This window comes from Pleurodeles waltl, chromosome 8, assembly GCF_031143425.1.
Source record: "Pleurodeles waltl isolate 20211129_DDA chromosome 8, aPleWal1.hap1.20221129, whole genome shotgun sequence".
Lineage (NCBI taxonomy): Eukaryota > Metazoa > Chordata > Amphibia > Caudata > Salamandridae > Pleurodeles > Pleurodeles waltl.
The window spans coordinates 622039604-622046065 of NC_090447.1; positions in this window are offsets into that span (position 1 = coordinate 622039604).

A 6462-nucleotide genomic window follows, 5' to 3' on the forward strand; every position below is an offset into this window, starting at 1 on the left:
CGCCAGGGTCAGAATGACCCCCAATATGTGCTTCCCTCAGTGATGCAAATAGCACCCTCGTTTGCAATGCTTCCCAATACATGTCTAACAGTGGTGCGCACAGCAAGTCAACATAAGTTTGATAAAATTCCACTGTCAGCCCATCATTGCCCAGTGCCCTCCCCGTATTCATTTGTTTGATAGCCCATCTAATGTGTGTTTCATCTGTGGTGCATTCAGTAGGGCCCTCATGTCCTCGTTGTAGTTGCACCTCACCAGTAAGTGCCTCTATTCCTGCTTCATCTCTCCGGTTCTGTTTTGTATATAGCGCTGAGTAAAACTCAGCAAAACGATCCATGATGACATTTTGGGCCATCAGTATCCCACTGTTCACGTCCCTGTGGGCTACCACTGCTTGCACCCCCCATCTTTCTGTTTACAGCCATGCCAAAAGCCGACCAGCAGTATCACCCTGCTCCTGTTGTGTTTCCAGGTATGTGTGGTAATCATGTTTCCCTAATATGTCACGGACTTCATCTAGTTCGCCTGTGGTTTGTGTCTCACTTCCCATATCTGTATGTGGCGCCTGCCTGTCTATGTTGGCTATCTGTTCCAATCGTGTGACTGTGTCTCCTTGTGATCTACGTACCCCATTTGTTGCAGCGATACATATTCCCCTAATCATCTTGAAGGCCTCCCACACTATTCTGGCAGATGGGACCATTCCCGCATTTAGAGCAAATATTCCCGCATTGCCTCCCCCAAATATCCCCTCCTTAAGTGCCTGATTGTGTAGTACCCAGGACTGAAAGTGCCACTAAGGCACTGGTGCTACATAGGACCATCCTTGCACCTCTGCCGCAAGTGGGGCATGGTCTGAGAGAGTGCGATCCAGGTACTGCACTTCCCCAAATTCTCTGTATATGAACATGTAATCCATTCTGGAGAACGTCCCATGTGGTGATGAATAAAATGAGTAGCCCTGTGTCTGCCAATGGAGTGCCCGCCACAGTTCCATTAACTTTAGAGTATCCATACCTTCTAATAGGCCCCTTGAGGACCAACCCAGTGGTCATGTCATGGACCTCGAGCTGTTTAGGTCCCTGTTCATCACACAATTGCAGTCCCCCATCCAGAAAATGTCATAATGTCCATATGGTTTCTGGAGACGCATCTCTCCCTCATAAAAATCTGGTGTGTTGATGTTCGGTGCATAGGTATTTAACAGTACTGTGTGTTTACCACCAAGTTCCCCCTCCATTCCAATGTCATGGCCATCAGCTGCCTTTAAAATTGTCTCTGCTTTGAGAAGTATGCTAGCATTTACCCATAATAGAACGCCCCCATGCCAAGGAGGTAAAACTGGCATACCATAACTGGCCTCCCCGATTAATGGGATTTTTTTTTCATGCTCTTGTGGTAGTAGATGCATCTCCTGTAACATTACTATTCTTGCTTGTTGTTTGCGTCTGTATGACCATATTTGCTAGATATTACTTTCACCCCCATGTAGGTAATGCCCCTTCTCTATTGTGAAATAGTTGCTTCGCTTATGACATGAACTCCTCCCGTCAATGCCCCAAAATGTTACTACCTCCTCACCCCCCTCCCATGTGGCCCACCCCAACCTGGACTCCACAATTGACACATTCGGTGTCGACCCAATTCCCTCAGTACAACAAACAAACCTCTCTAGTACAGTGCGTTGCTCATTCGATTCCTGGAGTCAGAATTGTCCAATTAGCAGCGCTACCATTAAACATGCATACATGAGAGAGTGCTGTAATTAATCAGGGGTCCGAAACAACACGGCCGCTCAGGCAGCCATTTTAGCTCCTCCGCCCCAATATGCTATTCTTAAATTTCCTCACTTTCTACCAATTTGCAGTACGATTAAAGTCCATAAAAATGTCAATAATACTCCCATGTGATCGATATACCAGGGTTTGATTCAATGTGTCTGCCGTTCACTAAATATGTAGGTTTCATTCTACAATAATTTGTACCTAAAGTAATAATCGTTTAAAGAAGAAGCAGCTTTTTAATTAAATTGTGCAGTTTTGAAACAACATGATGTGTTCTACTGTTTGAATGTGATTTAAAAAAAACATATATTTTACCTAAGCACCAACCTCTGATATTGTAACACAATTAATTTAGTTATGCAAGGCAATATTTTTCAAACATTGGAGACACAACTCTCAATTATGCTGTTATTTGTATACATAGATTTGAAGTAAAAGGTATTTTACAGCTTCAAGACTGGAAAGATAAGTTTGATGTATGGTGGTGGTACACGGACAATAGTTTTGAGATATGGCCTGGATCAGAAAAATAACTAAATGAATCTGACAATTGTTTAACAGCATAACTGAATACAACTAATATTGAAGAAATTAAAACCTGATGTTCACTTTCTAGTTGTGAAAGTCAACTTTTGTATTAGAAAACTAAGGCCCTCATTACAACCCTGGCGGTAAAAGACGCTTACCGCCGTGCTGACGCCGCCAACATACCGTGACCGTGGCAGTAATCCGCTGCAGGTATTATGACCCACACATAGAAATCCTCCACTATGCAGACACCCACACAAGTCCGCCAGACCAAAGGGCAGTGATAAACTGGCGATAACAAAACCCACACCGTTACGCCAACAGGAATACGCCCACAGTATCACGACCCATGAATCAACGCAGCGGTCTTTCAACCGCAGTAATCTACTGGTGGTACACACCGCCACGTTCAAAATACACACACACTTACAAAACTACACCACATTGGACAATTCAAAATACACACACCTGACACACATACACACACCACACTCACACAACTATAAAACACACAAACCCATTACCCACAACCCTTTATGACCAAAAAAACAATTGCGAACAGAGAGAGACACATGCCAGGAGCACCCACTCAATCTGAGCCACAGAACACCATCACCCATACACCATCCACGCAACTCACAGCACACACAACAACACAGCACCCCACACCTCACCCCACACATCCTCACACATATCACTTACACCACATCCATGGCACCCCAAAGACATCCCAGGTTCTCAGAGGAGGAGCTAAGGGTCATGGTGGAGGAAATCATTCGGGGAGAGCCACAGCTATTCGGATCACAGGTGCAGCAGACATCCATTGCAAGAAAGATGGAGCTGTGGCGGAGAATCGTGGACAGGGTCAACGCCGTGGGACAGCATCCAAGAACAAGGGATGACATCAGGAAGAGGTGGAACGACCTACGGTGGAAGGTGCGTTCCGTGGTCTCAAGACGCCAGATTGCTGTACGGAGGACTGGCAGTGGACCCCGGCCTCCTCCCCCACAACTAACAACATGGGAGGAGCAAGTCTTGGCAATCATGCATCCTGAGGGTCTCGCAGGAGTAGCAGGAGGACTGGACTCTGGTAAGTCAAATCTTTACTACTTTATCCCCCCCTACCTGCATGCCATCACAAACTCCTACCCCCAGCCCTATCACTCCACCAACTAACATATACCCCACTAACACAACCCACCCATGCCAATACCAAGCACTGCATGCACCCCCAATGCATGGACACCCATCACAGACATGCACCGACACCCGTCACCCCAGCATGCCCAATACAGAGACTCACCCAGCCCACAAAATCACCACTCACACAAGTCAAAGACGACAGGGAAATCTCATTGATAGAGGGAAACACAGCCATGCACAAGATGGCACACGCAGATACATTGACAATGCATTGTCTTCCCAACAGGACCCCTACCCAACGTCACCGGAGAGGAGGTGCCAGCCACATCCAGCCCCCCCAGAAGAGGCCCACAGTGATGACAGCAGCTCTGCACGCCTGGATCACGATGACCAACCTGGCCCATGTGGGACCTCCGGATAGTCGGTTACCCTGCTAAAGTCCCAAACCACCAGTGAGCCTCCCCCTCGGGAAACACCAGCACAGCACCCACCCAGCGGGCCCATCCCTCTGGCCCCAGGTCACGTCAATCAGCAGTGTGTCCACCACTACAGGGACCCCAGGCAACCCCACAAACACAGGACGATCAGGGACCTGGGGTCAGTGGCAGTGGGCACACGGTTCAGGGAACAGAGACACATGACAACAGGGAAGCTGGGAGGACTGCTGTGCGACAGAGGGAGGACAGGCCCAGGGAACCGACCCTCCACGAGGCACCCTCAAACATCATGGGAGCGTACCATCATTCCCAGGAGACCATGGGCCAGGTACTGGCCAACTTACAGGAGACCCAGCGGCTGCAGGAGGGACAGTACCTGGGGATCAGGGTGGATCTAACAAAAATATACATCATCCTGGTCACCATTGCAGGGGTGCTGGCTGACATGGGCAAGACCATGAGGGAGGCAGTGGCACAACAACGGGCACCTGACACCAGCCAAACCGAGGAACAGCCTTCCACCTCCGCCAGCACTAGTGGAGAGGAGGCCCCGCCACAGGACCAACAGGCCACCAGCACCCCACCCACTGCAGAAGGAGAACCACCCCGCAAATGGCCCCTGCGATCTAGGCAGAAGACAGGGAACATTTCTAAGACCCCACCAGGAAATAGGACTCTCCTGATTGTCTCCCTTCTGTCCCACCATGTCACCCTGTCTACCTTGAACTGACATTGCTCCACTTCCTATATCCCCTTGGACAATGCACCTGTGATACCAATAGACTGGACTCTAACTGGACAACCTCCACCATCACCCCAGCCCCTTGCACATACCCCCATACTTATTGGTACAAAAATAAACACCCTTGAAACAAATACCATATTGGAGTCAGTGTCATGAATCGATAAATGTATTAGTACAACATTATCAAAGCATTGCAATGTATATGTACAGTGAAATGTACAACAGGATGACCTTTGGTGGGCAGCAGTACATATAGAAGGAGCCAGAATGGGGCACACAGATATGAAAATACAGAATCAAAAGGGTGCAGTCAGTGTCCATAGACAGAGGGTAAGAGGCAGCCATGTACAATGTCCAAAAGATTACTGAAAAGTAAAGTTGAGTTACAGTCTCATACTTGTGTGTCACTGGAAGTACTGCTGTATAATGTTTGTTCTGTTGTCCACATCTTCTTCATCTGCCTCCTCTTCCTCACTGTCCACAGGATCCACTGCTGCCACAAGACCATCTCCAGGCTCATCCTCCTGCAGAAAAGACACCTGACGTCTCAAGGCCAGGTTGTGCAACATACAGCATGCCACGATTATCTGGCACACCTTCTTGGGTGAGTAGTACAGGGATCCACCTGTCAGATGGAGGCACCGGAACCTGGCCTTCAGGAGGCCGAAGGTTCTCTCACTAATCCTCCTTGTACGGCCATGTGCCTCATTGCAATGTTCCTCTGCCCTTGTCCTGGGATTCCTCACTGGGGTCAGTAGCCATGACAGGTTGGGGTAACCAGAGTCACCTGTAAATATCAATGGACAACTGTTAGACACACACTAACCCTTAGGGACAACCCCATACCCACACACCTACTTATGGTGGGTGGGAACCTTGGGCTCACCTATTAGCCACGCCTGGTGCCTTTGGAGTTGGCCCATCACATAAGGGATGTTGCTATTCTTCAAGATATAGGCATCATGCACGGAGCCAGGATATTTGGAATTCACACAGGAGATGTACTGGTCCGCCAAACACACCATCTGCACATTCACTGAGTGATAGCTTTTCCTATTCCTGTAAACCTGTTCATTTCTCCAGGGGGAACAAATGCCACATGTGTACCATCAATGGCACCAATGATGTTGGGGATATATCCCAGGGCATAGAAGTCAGGTTTCACTGTGGTCAAATCCTCCACCTGGGGGAATACGATGTAGCTGCGCATGTGTTTCAGCAGGGCAGACAACAGTCTGGAAAACACGTTGGAGAACATTGGCTGAGACATCCCTGTTGCCATGGCCACTGTAGTTTGAAATGAAACACTTGCCAGGAAATGCAGCACTGACAGAACCTGCACTAGAGGGGGTATTCCTGTGGGCTGGCGGATAGCTGACATCAGGTCTGGCTCCAATTGGGCACACAACTCTTGAATTGTGGCACAATCAAGTCTGTATGGGATGATAATGTGTCTGTCCTCTATTGTTGACAGGTCCACCAGGGGTCTGTACACCGGAGGATGCCGCCATCTCATCATCTTCCTCAGTTGTTGTAGCCTATGGAAGAGAACGGTGAGCAGAAGGTCATATTTCCACATAGAATGCACAACTGTTGCAGAAGTTAGGTCACAGAAGCAGTATGTGAAGTCAAGAGTCAGTTGATGGACCAATGTCTGCTGTGACGCAGTTAGGTGCCATGCCATGTGCCCCCCTGAAATGGCGGCTGCCTGACCTGTGAGGAAGGACAAGTGGAAATGAGGTAAGTGCGCTGGCGTTGTGTGCCGTCGCGGTAGGCGGTCGTTGACTGCCGCGCAACTTCGCATTGGTTATCATTGGGCAACATG